The sequence below is a fragment of the Geotrypetes seraphini genome, chromosome 9, assembly GCF_902459505.1.
Source record: "Geotrypetes seraphini chromosome 9, aGeoSer1.1, whole genome shotgun sequence".
NCBI lineage: Eukaryota > Metazoa > Chordata > Amphibia > Gymnophiona > Dermophiidae > Geotrypetes > Geotrypetes seraphini.
Window position 1 is genome coordinate 96,538,209 of NC_047092.1, and position 17,902 is coordinate 96,556,110.

General features: G+C 43.4%; 1 protein-coding gene across 12 annotated transcripts in view; it reads left to right on the top strand.

Annotated features, from left to right (window-relative positions):
* PPP2R3A (protein phosphatase 2 regulatory subunit B''alpha) overlaps window positions 1-17,902 on the top strand; it is a 1,177,159-nt gene that overhangs the window by 493,886 nt on the left and 665,371 nt on the right. The gene's annotated exons all lie outside the window — the stretch shown is intronic.

Below are 17,902 nucleotides of genomic sequence, written 5' to 3' on the forward strand. Positions count from 1 at the left end.
TGAGGTTTTGCCCGTAAATGGCCTTAGGTGAGTTTAAGCGTCCATACACGTCTCCCTAGCGCCGTGACAGGCGCCTGAAATGTTTGGCCTGCAAAATCTTTGCCTACTTTTCATCTGAAAAGTAGACTCAGCCCGCTGAGATGATTGTGGACACCCCCCTGAGATCAGCAGGAGAAATACCCTCTCTCTCCTGCTGCTGGCCCCTCCAAACCCCTGATACCCCCCTGAACTCCCGACACCCTCCGAACCCCCCATGCTGACACCTAACCCGGCATCCCTAACAGCCACCCTACACCCCTCACCCTCCTGTACCTTTAGAAGAAAGGCTGGCTGAAGGGATGCCTACTCCCTCCAGCTGTCAGGCCCACCTCTTCAGAATGGCAGACCTTCCTCTTCCCAGTGCATCCTGAGGTGCACCTTGAAGGAGGCTAAAGGCCCTTATTGACCAAGGTGTCTAAGGCCCCTCTCATGGGAGGGACCTTAGAGATCTGGGCCCTGATTTGCCCAGGTGTCTAAGGCCTCTCCTATAGGAGGAGCCTTAGACACCTACGTCAATCAGGGCCTTAGACTTCTTTCCAGGTGCATCCTGGGATGCACTGAGAATGGCCTAAGACTGGCCCAGTTACCAAAGGCCACTCCCATGGGTCAATCAGAGTCTTAGGCCACTCTCAGGGCATCCTAGGATGCTTCTGAAAGGAGGTCTAAGGCCCTGATTGGTCCAGGTGCCTAAGGTCCTTCCTATGGGATGCACTGGGAAGGGGAAGGCCCACCATTTTGAAGAGGCCTGCCAGCCAGAGGGAGTAGCAATCCCTCTGGCTGGCCTTACTTTTAAAGGTCTGGGGTACTGGGGGATGTTGTGGGTGTCATGGTTGGCTGTTAGGGGTGCCAGAGTGAGGTGTTGGGATTTTGGGGAGTGTCAGGTGGAGTATTTGTGGATTCGGGAAGGCTGGTGGCAGGAGGAAGTGGACATCCCTCCTGATCTCGGGAGTGGGGATGTCTATTTGGGGGAGGGTGTCAGGCAGGAGGGAATGGGCATCCCTCCTGATGTGCGGATTTGGGTGTCAGGGGGTCCTCTGCCACTGCCCGCTTAGCTGATCGCGGCAGGGTTGTCCTATATAGAATCAGGCCCAAAATGCTCAAGTCCTCTAATATAGGGATTTAATACAATTAGAGAGATATTTAAACCAAATAAGGAAAATGCATGAAAATAACTAGATGAATATTTGCATATCTTCTATGACAAAGCTCATGATGAAGTCATCAATCTGAGTCCTCAAAACTTGATGTCATGGTTAAAATCAACAGCTGATTGAATGTGCTTTTATTTCTTTGCTAGTAGTGATTCTGCTTCATCATTCTCAGGTGTGTAGCTTACCAGACAGAACTTACACTTGTTACAGGATCTGTTTATACCTTATTAGGCAGTACCTGTATACCTTCTCAATGCTATGCTCAAATTAATAGCAGCACCAATTAATTAAAGCCAAATTAAAGAAATATGTAGAAATTTATAATGTCTGTGTCTCAGTAAGATATTATGTTTAATATTTCCCCATAGAGTCAATACTGCAAATTAACTCTAGCTTACCTCATGTTTAGTAAATGGACTTAAAATCTACTAGTTGCTGTCAGGCTAACGTGACTATTTATTTTTTTCCTCAAAATGGGACAGACCCCCCACCCCAATCCTCCCCTTGATCCCAGAACCACCCCCACCCCCCACCCCAGAAGCCGTTAAATAAATATAGTGCAAAATATAGACAGCAGATATAAATTCTCAGAATTGACCCATTTTGATCACTAAATTAAAAATAAAATCATTTTTCCTACCTTGTCTGGTGATTTCATGAGTCTCTGGTTGCACTTCCTTCTGATTCTGCATCCTTTCTTTCTTTCTCTCTCCCTGCCCCCTTTGTCTTTCTCTACCAGTCCCCACCCACCGCCGCCTATTTCTCCAAGCCACCGCTGCACTAACAGATCCTCTTCGTGCAGCGACTGCACAAGCTTTCCCCCTCCCCCTCTCGACGTCAATTCTGACATCAAAGAGGAAGTTCCGGACCAGCCAATTACTGCCTGGCTGGCCCGGAGCTTCCTCTCTGACGTCAGAATTGATTTTGAGGGGGGAAGGCTTTTCATCAGTATTTATAAAAGTATTTACAAAAGAGGATACATCCAACGTGCCGGAACCTGAAAAAATCTTCACAGGAGATCAAGCAGAAAAATTAACATCAATGGAGGTAAGCCTTGAGGACGTACATAAGCAGATAGATTAAAAATTGACAAATCTCCGGGCCTGGACGGAATCCATCCTAGAGTTTTGAAGGAACTAAAGGAGGAAATAGCGGAACTACTACAGCAGGTTTGTAACCTATCCCTGAAAACAGGCATGATCCTGGAGGATTGGAGGATAGCTAATGTTATGCCCATCTTTAAAAAAAAGATCGAGAGGTGACCCGGGGAACTACAGACCGGTAAGTCTGACTTCGGTTCCGGAGAAGATGGCGGAAGCGCTGATAAAAGACAGCATCGATGAGCATCTAGAAAGAAACAAACTAATGAAAACAAGCCAGCACGGCTTCTGCAAGGGAAGATCGTGCCAAACAAACTTATTGCACTTCTTCGAAGGAATTAACAAACAAATGGACAAAGAGGACCCCATAGACATCGTATACTTGGATTTCCATAAAGCCTTTGACAAGGTACCCCATGAATGCCTACTACGGAAACTGAAGAACCATGGGGTGGAAGGAGACGTACATAGATGGATCAAAAATTGGTTGGCGGGAAGAAAGGAAAAGGTAGGAGTGAAGGGCCACTACTCGGACTGGAGGAGGGTCACGAGTGGGGTTCTGCAGGGGTCGGTGCTCAGACCGCTGCTGTTCAATGCATTTATAAACAATCTAGAAATGGGGACGAAGTGCGAAGTAATAAAATTTGCAGATAACGACATCAAACTATTTAGTGGAGTTGGGACTAAAGAGGACTGCGAGGAATTACAAAGGGACCTGAACAAACTAGAAGAGTGGGCGATGAGATGGCAGATGAAGTTTAATGTAGAGAAATGTAAAGTTTTGCATGTAGGGAACAGAAACCCGAAGTACAACTATACAATGGGAGGGCTGGTAATGGGTGAAAGTACCAAAGAAAAGGACTTGGGGGTAATAGTAGACAACACAATGAAGCTGTCGGCACAGTGCGCAGCGACCTCTAAGAAGGCGAATAGAATGCTAGGTATTATCAAGAAAGGCATTACAACCAGATCAAAAGAGGTCATCCTGCCGTTGTATCGGACAATGGTGCACCCGCATCTGGAGTACTGTGTCCAATATTGGTCGCCGTACCTTAAGAAGGATATGGCGATACTCGAGAGGGTTCAGAAAAGAGCGACATGATTGATAAAAAGGTATGGAAAACCTTTCATATGCTGAGAGATTGGAGAAACTGAGGCTCTTTTCCTGGAAAAGCGGAGACTTAGAGGGGACATGATAGAGACTTATAAGATCATGAAGGGCATAGAGAAAGTGGAGAGGGACAGGTTCTTCAAACTTTCAGAAACTACAAGAATGAGAGGGCATACGGAAAAATTAAGAGGGGACAGATTCAGAACCAATGCTAGGAAGTTCTTCTTCACCCAAAGGGTGGTGGATGCCTGGAATGCGCTTCCAGAGGGTGTGATAGGACAGGGTACGGTATTGGGGTTCAAGAAGGGATTGGATGAATTCCTGAAGAAAAAAGGGATAGAAAGGTATAGATAGAGGATCACTACATAGATCCTGAACCTGATGTACCACCGCGTGAGCGGACTGCTGGGCAAGATGGACCTCTGGTCTGACCCAGCAGAGGCACTGCTTATGTTCTTATGTTAGTGTGGCGGTGGCTTGAAGAAATAGGCGGTGGTGGGGCTTGGGCACAGCTTCGGGACGCTCTTTCTGAAAACGGGATATTTCGGCATCCCAAAGCTATGCAAGGAGACAATGGAACAAGTGAGCTAAAAACGGTCCCGTTCAAAACAGGACGTAGGGTCACATTATGTCAGGCTAGTACTGCTTTAAAATGAGTCTGATTTAAAAACAGAATTTCACTATCAGCATTTCTCATGTTAACTCAATCTAAATAAAACTTTCTCACCTCTTCCTAGGGAGAGATCGTGGCTTCCCCCCTCCGGTGAGACATCCTTCTCCATGGCACATATTTCGAATCCCTCTGCCAGGCTGTAGGCCACCAATTTTCTCCCACATTCTGTCATGCTCCAACTCTCTCACTCTGGCTTTCACTCTCCCACACATATACTCTGGTTTTCATACTCACATACTCATACTGGATAATATCAAAGAAATCCCATGTTATATAGGATTTGTCTCCATAGCCATTAATGGTATGTCCCGTCATTGGCTTGAAACAGGCTAAACATGGCTGTAATGGAACTTGAAAATTCATGACATCTACTTTAATGATGATTAAGTCATGGGAATTGGTTCTATGATGCAAAGGCCTAGTCAGCTTAAACCTTTGCAATACATTCTCTGATAGGGCTAACAAAAGGGAGTCTCCACAGACCTGTCCTATGATCACCTTCATGGGTGGACATAATTGTCCAAGATTATAATGACGTAAATGACATTGCCAACCAAAAGAAAAATAAAACAATATTTCTACAGTGAGACAATGAAACAAAGCAAAAAAAAACCTGTGGAGACGTTCCTGTGGAGATGTTCCTGGTACATGCTTTATTCAGGCTGTATAAAAATTAGAAAGACAATCCACAAGTGTATAAGATGAAGGGGACCCAACACGGTCCATATTTCGACTAACACATCTTCCTCATGGGTCCTACGGATATGAATATAAGTATAAACATAAAGAGCTAAATTTGATATGTAATCTAATAAAATGTGAAGAATAAAAGTGTAAAAGATTTTTAATATGTGTATATATATAAAAAATGTCTTTGTGACTTAATTAAGTAGTGAATAAATAGTGTCATGTGATTATGAATTGACTAAAACGAATGTGACAGATGGTACTTAGATGATGTGTAAGAGTACCAAACCAGAGTGAGAGGACATTGGATCAGAAGGTGATACAGGTCGACTTTAATGAGAACAGAGCAGTAGTGCAAAATTGATTAGATGTGTCTTAAAGTTGGAAGGAGAGAAGAAATCGTACATACCCAATATTAGCAATAGCAATTATATCAAAGAAACATTTGTGGATGTTATAATGTAAGCCCTTAGGGAAAATAAAAGAAAGAAGAAGAATAACAATATGAATTGTTTTATTAAAAATAAAGATTAAAAAATTAAAATCATGAATAATTAAAAAATGATTAATAAAATGCACCTGCAATGGAGGATGCCTAGAGGTATCCTAGGAGCCACATAAAAACATGTGGAAGTGCAAGTCTGGGGAGGAAGTGACTTTACCAGCTTAAATAGCTGGTTGATTTTGGAGCTCCGCATGCCCCGGCTAATTAAAGTGCTCTACCGGCATTAAATTACAGCATTTTTCCTCCGGATTGGCAGCATCGAGCACAGAGAGCATTGCGCTCGGAGCTGGCCAGTTTTGATGGCTGTGCAGCAACGGAGAACCCTCAAAAACTTTGCTTTTCTGCCGAGTTGGGGTGGCATGCAAAAAATGGCGGAGAAGGAAGCAGCAAGCTCAGCGGGGCCGATCGAGCTGGAAACTGCAGTGGCAGGAGCGGTGGTTCTGCCGGCACTGGCAGATTCCCTGGCTGAGCTGAAACTGTTATTGCAGGAGATCCATACGGACATTAAATCTATCTGTACAGAATTAAGCAACCTGGCCACTGATTTGAGAGGGGAGATTGCGGACTTGGGGCAGAAACGAAGGAGGGCCTGGAGCAACATCAAGAGCATTTGCACGAGTTGGATGCTAAGACCAAGGATCTACTGGCTAACCACTCTTAGGTACTAGACAAATTGGAAGACTTGGAGAACCGTAGATGGAGGTCAAATTTGTGTATTCGTGGGGTTCCAGAGCTGGTTGAATATGCTAATGATGATGATGTCATCTTCTAGATCAGGTGAAATTTTCTCTTAATCCAGCATGTTAGCCAAATCATAAGAATAAAAGTAGAGCTTGCCAATTCTTATTGCAAAAGGATGAAAGTCTATATGGATTACTATTCCCAATACGTGACTTTCCAAGGAAAATATCTCACCATGACTGTTTGGCTTCAATGCTTTAGTTACAACGAACACTATTAGTGATAATAAATGGATATATAATATACAGTGGTACCTTGGATTACGAGCATAATCCGTTCCAGGAGCGTGCTCGTAATCCAAAATGCTCGTTTATCAAAGCGAGTTTCCCCATAGGAAATAACGGAAACTCGCTTTGATGCGTTCCCCCCCCCACGAGAACCGGCATTGCTCCCCCCAAAGGCCCCCCCCACGATCCGGCACCCCCCCTCACGATTGGGCACCCCCCGCCACGATCCGGCACCCCCCAACGTGATTGGGCACCCCCCCCGCCATGATCCGCCACCCTCCCCGATGCGATTGGGGCCTAGCAGAAGAGGAGGCTGATCTTCGGGCACCGGCACCAAGCACAGGACATGCCGGTGCCGGTGCCCAGATGAGGGTAAGAAGCGTCGAGGGGGGGTGCCGAATCGCGTTGGGGGGTGCCGGATCGTGGCAGGGGGGTGCCCAATCGCATCGGGGGAGGTGCACAATCACGTCGGGGGGGGTGCCGTATTGCGTCGGGGGGGTGCCAGATCGCGGGGGGGGGGAGGGTGCCGGATTGTGGGGGGGGGGGGCACTCGTAAATCGAGCAATGCTTGGTTTCCGAGGTACCGATTTTGCAAATGTTTTGCTCATCTTGCAAAACACTCGCAAACCGGTGCACTCGTAAACTGAGGTACCACTGTAGTTCTATTAGAAATAATAATTGGGAATATAAAATAAAAGGCACACTGCAATTAATATTTTTTTTAAAAACTATTATATACAACACACTTATTATAAAAACACCTCTAAATGGCCTGGTAAGGTATCAGGAGATATCCAAGTGAAATATACCTTGAAAAAGAGAAAACAGGAAAAAGAAAGAAAAAAGATTGAAACCACTTTGTGTACGGAGCATGGCAACATGTAACAATATAAATGTGTTTAAAGTGGTATTTGTTTGAGAAAAGAGAAACAATGCTAAAGCACTTACATGTGCTCAATATGACATTCAGAAAATACACCTTTTAATGTTCTGCACACAACCATTATGTCACTTAAGAGAAACTATAAACACGTACTGATTGTAATACCAAAATAACATTTCAGAAATGTGCACTGTACTGATTACACCTGGTAGGTTATACAAAGAGAGACCTTTTCAAATACCAATGAGCATCATTTACCAAGTATAAAGCTTTCTATTTTTTTTTCTTTTAAGATGATACCATCTTATAATATAATTGGACCGTGTGAGCTATAACATAAATCATTGTGAGAATGGTTTTCATAAGAAGCTTTCTTGTATGTGAGAGAATCTTTTTGGAAAGGGACATGGCACCATTTGGACTAGAAGAAAGGGGGGCAAAACTCTGGAAATGGCCAATGTGTAATGTTTCCTGGGGTACCCCCAAAAGCTAAAACAGACAGACAGCACAGATACCACATAACAGATAACAGAAACAGACAAACAGAGCTCCAGCAGGCTATCTCTCATCGGTCAAGGATCCAGGGCTGAATATAATCTGTAAATAAGCACACTATTAATCAAAAGAATCATATTCATATCTGGTATCCACTGGATTCCCAATATAAGGACACAGCGCTGGAAGTACTTCTTTGTGTGCACACATGAACAGATTAACTTTACAGATAAAACTCCTCGGAGTGCTGATAGACAGAGGCTGTACCATGCAACCACAAATCAACAAAATAAGAAAAACATCATTTGCAACTATGAGAAACCTAAAGACAAGTCCGAAAATTCTTCGACAGAAAACAATTCCAACTTGTGGTTCAATCACTAATCCTATGCCTAATAGACTACTGCAACATACTATAGCTCCCCTGCCCTGCAACCACGATAAAACAACTACAAACAATACAAAACACAGCCCTTAGACTAATCTATTCGCTGAAAAAGTATAACCACATCACAGAGGCATTCCACGACTCACACTGGCTCCCAATACAAGCCAGAGTACACTTCATATTCCACTGCCTACTATTTAAAGCTATAAACGGAGACAGCCCGACCTACTGGAACAATCGACTAATTCAATCCACCTCAACCAGACACAGGAGAACCCACATAATATTCACACACCCGCCAACCATAAACGTCAAACGAAGAAAACTGTATGACAACCTACTGGCCACCAGAGCAGCGAAACTGGACAGACAACTCACCAATCTGCAGATTTTGACCACAGACTACAAAACCTTCAAAAAAGAAACAAAAACCCTACTCTTCAAAAAATACATAAAACCAATATAACACAACCAGACATGTCCCAAACTCCTCCAGCAATACTATCTACTTCTTAGCAAATTAGAAAATGTTCAAACTATTCTTTAAGTACTTCTTATTATCTTAACAATATGTACTTCTTAATATCATAACAATTCTTATGTAATCCACCTTGAACCGCAAGGTAAAGGTGGAATAGAAATCACTAATGTAATGTAATGTAAAAGGCATAATGAAAATGATTTCAAATGGCCATGTCTGGATGCTAAGCTTCTGAAAGAGAGAGAACTTAAGTTAATTGGCCCTCTTGTTTTGCCGGTTTCCTTTAGGACTGCATTCATAGGCTCCGTCACACAATCGTAAGTGAATGCAAGCAGGGACGCTATAATCTACAAAAATACAAGAGAGGTTTAAGTGAAGGTACAGTGGTTCACAGTGTTAGGTTTTGAGATAAAAGGAAAAAGAAACATTTTCAAAATCACTTGGCGTATAACTTTCTTTACTATCTAACAAAACTTTTCTACATTATAAAGGTCACTTAGCGATATTTCTACTATTTTATTGTCCTGTCTACACGTGTCTGCCACCTGGGTCCCACTGCAATCTGCAAAATGTCAACTATTATAGAAAAGCTCAGTCCAAACGACATGTCTCCTCATATCTCATAGAAAGGAAGAACTGAGGTCACAAGATGCAAACTTGTGCTATGATGACATGGCTTGGTTTTTCAATCCAATAACTCATGTTCTCACCATAAGAATTTAAAATGTTGCAAGCTTGCCTGCAGGTTTCACCATCTAAGTACTGAGATGCTGACTTTTCAGTTAAAGGCCTATTTTCATGAGAGCTAAGATCAGAATGCCAGCTAGGTTGTGTGTCTATGTATTATGGTTTTGGATGCAGTGCTGGGGCCTGTTTCTGGTGTGGCTGTAGATCTGGGTATAACAGGTCCAGCTGTGGCTACTGGGTGTGAAGCATAGGGCTGATATTTTTGAACATTCTTGGCCTTCACACACAAATCTCTAGCAGATGCAGGTTCTACTGCTATCCAAGAACATAAAGATTGTGCTATGGTAGAATACAATCCCTGACAAATCTCCCTAAGGTCTTCCGTATCTATCTGGCAATATAATAGGTCTAAACTAAACTAAAACTTAACCTTATGTACCGGGTCTTAGGCCTTGTGTATCTCGTCCGTCCACTACCCCAGTCATTATTAGTAATAGAACGGCTCTACGGACATAATCTTCTATTCCTTCATTTCTATCTTGTTGGATCTTTGCACTTTGAGCCTTGAATGTTCTTTTACCAAAAGAGACACAAAAAGCAGTGGCTAAGTGGATCAAAGAGAATCCCACTTGTTTGGCTACATTAATTGCCTTGTTCATCTGCTCTGCATATTCTGGTCTAATACAGAGGCACAGAATCTTAATTCATCTGCATCTAGTTTCTCATCCTGTTCTAATTTCCACAGTATCACACAGGCACGGGGAAAATTATGGGGGTCTATCTTGCCTATTTTCTTTGCTATGACTTCTGTTTGGGATAAGAGCTGAGAGCTAACCATCTGAGTTACTCCCCCGGCCATAGGCTGGGATTGTGATACTTTTATCACTGTGGACACAGGCTTCATTGTTGCTCTATTTGTATCTGACTGCTTGTATGGAATCCCAGTAATGGCTGAAATTTGTAAATGGGAGACCTGAAGCTTTTATTTTAGGCCTTGTATTTCCCTGTGGCACTGGGCATGGTCTGTATTTTCATCTAGGGTGGGGTCCTGCAATGAAAGTTCCCTAACCAAATATTTTAAACCTGGAACCTGGCTTGCTTGTATTTTTAAAGCTGCAATCTGTGTTTGCATTTGATTTTCCTGAGCTATTTGCTTTTGGACATGCTCTTTTAAAGAGTCAGGCTGGTACCATAAGCAAGAATTCTGTGTTACTAAAAATGTTTTTTCCTGTTCCAATAAGACATATTCTCTCTCTCTGGCTTCTAGTTTCTCTTTTAAGTCTGCATTATCTTTTATCATTTTCTTACATATGGACCATGTTAACCAAAGACAAGCTGTATTTCTTTTATGCTCTGATTCACATAATACAATGAGCAGTACTTTTCAAATTTTATTTCAATATCAGAGGTAGTGGCTATGTTATCAGTTACACAAGAGGTCAAGGGGTTAGGCCCAGATGAGACTACACACTACCTAAATAAAGTGGGATAGTCTACTCCTAAAATAGTGTGTTTCTGCGTGGTGCCCTCAGTATATGCTGCAGAATCATTTCTCTTTCTACGCCAGAACATTTTTATACCCTGAATTTCCCTAATTCACTCGTTGGTACCGGGGCAAAGTCGGGAAAGGCTTGGTGTATTTAGAAATGCTCTCTTTTATGGAGAAGAGAAGCTTAGAAAGATAGCTTTGAGGACATAAATTTCATGGGCGTTCAGTAGAGGTTACTAGCATGAAGACTGCCCTCAAAATTATGCCTGAACACAAAGTATACACCAGCCTTAGCAGGTTGGAAGTTTAGGAGGAAATATAGTTTAAGGAGAATAAAGAAGTCAGGTATCAGTTCCCATATATTATAATAATATATGTTCACCAAGATGCAGGCTGACTGAAAATGGATATAAACAGTGATAGATTAGATTCGATTTTGGTTACCAGGGAAAGATTTATAGGTGACTGTTCTTTCTACATGGTATAAACGGTGATGATTTTCATAAAAACAGCCCAATATCATTTCTTATTTTCTTTAAAGCACAAAAAATACCCTTCTAATTACTTTCAAAAGCAGCACAATACAATTAAGCAGCACAATAATAACCATTTTCCTACTTTAACTGTTAGAAAATAAATTTTTGCCTTGTGTACTATTAATCTTGCACACACATTCTGCACCATTAAAATATGTTCTAATACTGTCCACGTTCTCCACACCATTATAGAGACCACCCCCAGCAAAAGAAAAGATGTGATAGTAGTAAAGACTGCAACATAAGCAATATCAGCAACTCATTTCTTAGTATTGCAACGGAAAGTGAAACGAAACAAAAATCCATACGAGAAAGGAGATTATCGCTGAAAAATAGCTGGAAAGCGATGACCACAAATGCTTGCAGTCTAAGCAACAAAGTTCATGATCTGCAAGCCCTGATGTTAGAGGCAGATCTAGATATTGTTGCTATCACAGAGACATGGTTCAGTGAATCATTGGATGGGATGCACACATACCAGGATATAATCTTTTTAGGAAGGACAGAGATGGTCAAAAAGGTGGAGGAGTAGCTCTCTATGTAAAGATCAATATCCAAGCGACCAAAATGCAAGGGACCTGGGGAGAGGAAGAAGCGATATGGATTGCTCTGAAAAGAGAAGATGGAACTTCTATCTATGTGGTGTAGTCTACAGACCTCCGACTCAATCACAGCAAATTGATAAGGATCTGATTGTGGATATCCAAAAGTTTGGAAGGAAAGAGGAGGTTCTGCTGTTGGGAGATTTCAACCTGCCGGATGTGGACTGGAATGTTCCGTCTGCAGAATCGGAAAGAAGTAGGGAGATTGTGGATGCCTTTCAAGAGGCTCTGCTCAGACAAATGGTGATGGAACCCACAAGGGAAAAAGCGATATTGGATCTGTTCCTCACAAATGGAGAGAGTATCTCTAATGTTCGAGTGGGTGCTCAACTGGGAAGTAGAGATCATCAAACGGTTTGGTTTGATATAACGGCTAAAGTGGAGAGCGGCCGCATGATACTTAAAGTCCTAGAATTCAAACGTATGGACTTTAATGCTATGGGAGAGTACCTGAAGAAAGAGCTGTTAAGATGGGAGGACATAAGAGAAGTGGAAAGACAGTGGTCTAAGCTGAAAGGAGCGATAAAAATGGCTACGGACCTTTATGTGAAGAAAATCAATAAAAACAAGAGAAAAAGGAAGCCGATATGGTTCTCCAACCTAGTGGCTGAGAAAAGGCGAAAGAGTTGGCGTTCGTGAAATATAAAAAAAACCGAGAAGAGGAGAGCAGAAAGGACTACAGGGTGAAACTGAAAGAAGCCAAGAGAGAGATACATCTGGCGAAAGCACAGGCGGAAGAACAAATGGCTAAAAATGTAAAAAAGGGAGACAAAAATTTTTTCTGATATATTAGTGAAAGGAGGAAGATGAAAAATGGAATTGCTAAGCTAAAAGATGCTGGGAACCAATATGTAGAAAGTGATGAGGAGAAAGCGAATGTGCTAAACAAATACTTCTGTTCTGTGTTCACAGAAGAAAATCCTGGAGAAGGTCCGAGATTGTCTAGCAAAGTTACACGAGAAAATGGAGTAGATTCTGCGCCGTTCACGGAGGAGGGTGTTTATGAGCAACTTGAAAAACAGAAGGTGGAAAAAGCAATGGGACCAGACGGGATACATCCCAGGATACTAAGGGAGCTCAGAGAGGTTCTGGCGAGTCCTATTAAAGACTTGTTCAACAAATCTCTGGAGACGGGAGTGATTCCTGGGGATTGGAGGAGAGTGTATGTGGTCCCTATTCATAAAAGTGGTCACAGGGATGAAGCAGGAAACTACAGGCCGGTGAACCTCACTTCAGTTGTTGGAAAAATAATGGAAGTTTTGCTGAAAGAAAGGATAGTGTACTTCCTTGAATCTAATGGGTTACAGGATCCGAGGCAAACGAACCTGATTGAATTTTTGATTGGGTGACCAGAGAGCTGGATCGAGGACATATGCTAGATGTAATTTACTTGGATTTCAGCAAAGCCTTTGATACAGTTCCTCATAGGAGGCTGTTGAACAAATTTGAAGGGCTGAAGTTAGGACCCAAAGTGGTGAACTGGGTCAGAAACTGGCTGTCGGACAGACGCCAGAGGGTGGTGGTTAATGGAAGTCGCTCGAAGGAAGGAAAGGTGAGTAGTGGAGTCCCTCAGGGATCAGTGCTGGGGCCAATCCTGTTCAACATGTTTGTGAGTGACATTGCTGAAGGGTTAGAAGGAAAAGTGTGCCTTTTTGCAGATGATACCAAGATTTGTAACAGAGTAGACACCGAAGAGGGAGTGGAAAATATGAAAAAGGATCTGCAAAAGTTAGAGGAACGGTCTAATGCCTGGCAACTAAAATTCAATGCAGAGTAATGCATTTGAGGATTAATAATAGGAAGGAACCGTATATGCTGGGAGGAGAGAAGCTGATATGCACGGACGGGGAGAGGGACCTTGGGATGATAGTGTACGAAGATCTAAAGGTGAAAAAACAGTGTGACAAGGCAGTGGCTGCTGCCAGAAGGATGCTGGGCTGTATAAAGAGAGGCGTAGTCAGTAGAAGGAAGAAGGTGTTGATGCCCCTGTACAGGTCATTGGTAAGGCCCCACTTGGAGTATTGTGTTCAATTTTGGAGACCGTATCTGGCGAAGGACGTAAGAAGACTTGAGGCGGTCCAGAGGAGGGCGACGAAAATGATAGGAGGCTTGCGCCAGAAGACGTATGAGGAGAGACTGGAAGCCCTGAATATGTATACCCTAGAGGAAAGGAGAGACGGGGAGATATGATTCATAAGAACATAAGAAACGCCTTCGCCGGATCAGACCCTAGGTCTATCTATTCCGGTGACCCACACTCGCGGATGCCAAGCCAGGTGCTCCCAGATGGAGACCCTGGTCACCCGTATCCATCAATGTGTTTTGCAAGGAGATATACATCCAACTTACACTTGAAACCCAGAATGGTAGTCTCCGTCACCACCTCCTCCGGGAGAGCATTCCAAGCGTCCACCACCCGCTGTGTGAAACAGAACTTCCTGACATTTGTCCTGAGCCTGCTGCCCCTCAGCTTTAGTCCATGACCTCTTGTCCGTTTCACATTTGACAATGTGAACAACGATGATTCTTGCTCTATTTTGTCGAATCCTTTCAGTATTTTAAAAGTCTCAATCATATCCCCTCGCAGTCTCCTCTTCTCGAGGGTGAACAGTCCCAGTCTTCCTAGTCGTTCTTTGTAGCTTAAATTTTCCATACCTTTTACTAGTTTGAAGGGTATTAACGTAGAACAAAATCTTTTTCAGAGAAAGGAAAATGGTAAAACCAGAGGACATAATTTGAGGTTGAGGGGTGGTAGATTCAAAGGCAATGTTAGGAAATTCTACTTTACGGAGAGGGTGGTGGATGCCTGGAATGCGCTCCCAAGAGAGGTGGTGGAGAGTAAAACTGTGACTGAGTTCAAAGAAGCGTGGGATGAACACAAAGGATCTAGAATCAGAAAATAAGATTAAATATTGAACTAAGGCCAGTACTGGGCAGACTTGCACAGTCTGTGTCTGTATATGGTCGTTTGGTGGAGGATGGGCTGGGGAGGGCTTCAATGGCTGGGAGGGTGTAGATGGGCTAGAGTAAGTCTTATGTTCAAACAATTTTTATTGAAGGAATGGACGTGTACAACAGGTAATTACAGAGCAAGATATACCATATACAAATAAGAGTTCGCAATACGCAGGGCCATAACTCTGAAAGCTCCACTTCTTCAAGCCCTACATACATCATCATTCCTTCAAAGTTTATAACTTATGATCAAATAACCGATGACAAACCCACAAACAAATAAACCATAATAACAGGAGAAAATAATCAGGTACAGGACATCAAATCCAACTTTCCCACCCAAACCACCCCCACCCCAAAACCCCCTGGTCTGAAACAGATTCAAAGACTCTCTACCAAAACAGAAGTAAATGCCCCCATGGAAAGAAGAAAGAAAAGAGATAAGAAAAGAAAAGAGAAGAAAGAGAAAAGAAAGAACACCTGGTGACTCCTCAAAGATGAAACAAGCCCGGGCCTCAGAAAGAATTACAAAGAATTCAAAATGTCACTTCGAGCCCTCGGAGATAATGAAAAAAGGTAAGAATCCCAGATCCGAAGGAATTGACGCTTTCTGTGTAAGCTGAAAAACGCATCCTTCCGCTCCAGCAGCAGCAGAGCATGCAAACGATTCCTCCAAGCCCAAAAAGAGGGCAAAGTATCTCCAATCCAAACAGATAGAATTACCTTCTTTCCCAATACACCCACCCGTCTCATAAACTGCCGCTGCCCCGAGTCAGGTAAACAGAAGGCCTCATATTTATCCAGCAGGAGACCGGCTGCCGAAAAGGGAAGCGTCGATCCCAAAACGCGCTCCACATAAGATAGAACCTGCCTCCAAAAACGCTTAATTTTCACACAAGACCAAAAGGCATGAATAAACGAGTGAGGTTGCTGGAGACATTTGGGGCACAAAGGAGAATCCGTAAAACCTGAATAATACAACTGACTCTTCGTGAAATAGCCTCGATGGAGAACCCTAAACTGACACTCCCGAAGATCAGCATTGACAGACACTCCTGGTATTCTTGTAATCAAGGAAGGAAGATCCAAAGCGTCCTGCGCTATCCCCAGATCTTGACACCAATGAGCCTGTAATACGGTACGATCAGTCGTTCCCAACCAACGCCTGAAATCTCTATAAAGGCCAGAAACCGTAAAACCATTTTCCAAATAAGGATCTGAAAGTGTTGTAAATTTGTCCTCAATAAGAAACGCTAGCGCAGCTCGGGGGAGAGAATGAATATAATGATGGAGTTGTCGAAACGCAAAGAAGTCACCCACAGCAAAAACCCCAGACCGGACCAGAGCATCCCAAGACATTAAAGAACCATCAACTTGGAGAACATGGGTAAGTAACGTAAAATCCCGGGACGCCATCTCACGAAAACTAGCATTCTCCATGCCGGGGCTAAATTGCAGATTTCCCTGAATAGGTATGTATCTAGTAATCGAGGGAGTCCCTTTCCAGGAGGTCAGCACAAAAGACCAGACGATGCGTAGAGAGTGCAACAACAAACTTCCCCGAAGTGACACCGGTAATTTAGAACGAGGGGTCTGTACCAAGGACAAGATGTGCCAAGGGGCAAAAAAATTCCTTCTCATAGGATTTCGGAGTAAAATCCTGGCGGTCCGAAAGCCACTCTCCCAGATAACGCATCAAACAAGCAGCATTGTATAACCGAAAATGCGGTAACCCCAAGCCCCCACCCTTCCAGTCACCAAACAGGTAACGCAACGCCACCCGCGGATGCCGTCCCCCCCAACAGAATCGAGAAAGCATAGAATGCAATTTAGTAATATCCCGTTTCAAAAGCCATAACGGGAGCAACTGCAAAGTATAAAGCCATTTAGGAAAAAGAACCATATTAAACAAATGAATCCTGCCCGACAGGGACAAAGGATGTGGAGCCCACCGAGCAAAACACTCAGCCGAAAAACCTAACAAGGAGTCAATGTTAACACGATATAACCCTGAGGTACACGGCGTCAGCAATATCCCTAAGTAACGAAACGAAGAGGAAGCCCATTGAAGAGGAAAGGACCCAGGCCAAGAGTCCCGTAAAGACGAAGACGTGGCCAACGCTAAAGATTTGTCAAGATTAAGCTTAAACCCTGAATAATCTCCATATTCCTGAAAAGTGGCCATCAGATTGGACAGAGAAACAACGGGATTCGAGATATGAACCAGGAGGTCATCCGCAAAAGCCGAGATTTTAAATTCAGAAGAACCAATGCGAATACCGGAAATAGTTTTATTAATCTGAATATCCCGAATCAAAGGGTCCAACGACAGAGCAAAGAGCAATGGGGAAAGAGGACAGCCCTGACGCGTGCCACGACATATGGGGAATGAAGAAGAACAATGTCCATTAGCCCAAACAAAGGCTCTAGGGGAATGATAAAGTACCCGAACCGCATCCTGAAAAAAACCCGTTATGCCATACCTAGTCAAAACCTCAAATAAAAAGTTCCATGAGACCCGATCAAAGGCCTTCTCAGCATCAAAGCTGACCAAAAGGGAAGATATATTGGTTCTCTCCACAAATTCCAAAGAGGCCAATATGGATCTAATGTTTTTCACACTAGTACGCCCCTGCACAAACCCCACCTGCGGGGAAGCAATCAAATCAGGGAGAACACAAGCCAGCCTATTAGCCAAAACCTTGGCGAACAATTTAGCCTCCACATTCAGCAGCGAAATAGGGCGGTAAGAAGAAGAAAGGGTAGCATCCTTCTGGGGCTTCAAGAGCACTACTATTTGAGCCGAAGTGAGAGAATCCGGAAGAGCACCCCGATGAATGGCGGCTGTAAAAGTATCAGCCAAGACTGATGCTATTGAAGGGTGTAGGAGTTTATAAAATTCCATCCTGAAACCATCCGGTCCGGGGGCCTTCAGTAAAGAACCCTTCTGTATGACACCTGACACCTCCTCAGCCGTAATAGGGGTATTAAGGTTAGCCACCGCCTGAGCGGATATACACGGAAGGGTAATACCGTCCAAATACACAGAGCCCTCCATTAAATCAGATGGTTGTGAATAGAGCTTTTTATAATAATCATAAAACACTGCATTAATCTCGGCATCCGTCCTGACCATATCCCCCCTTGCCGAG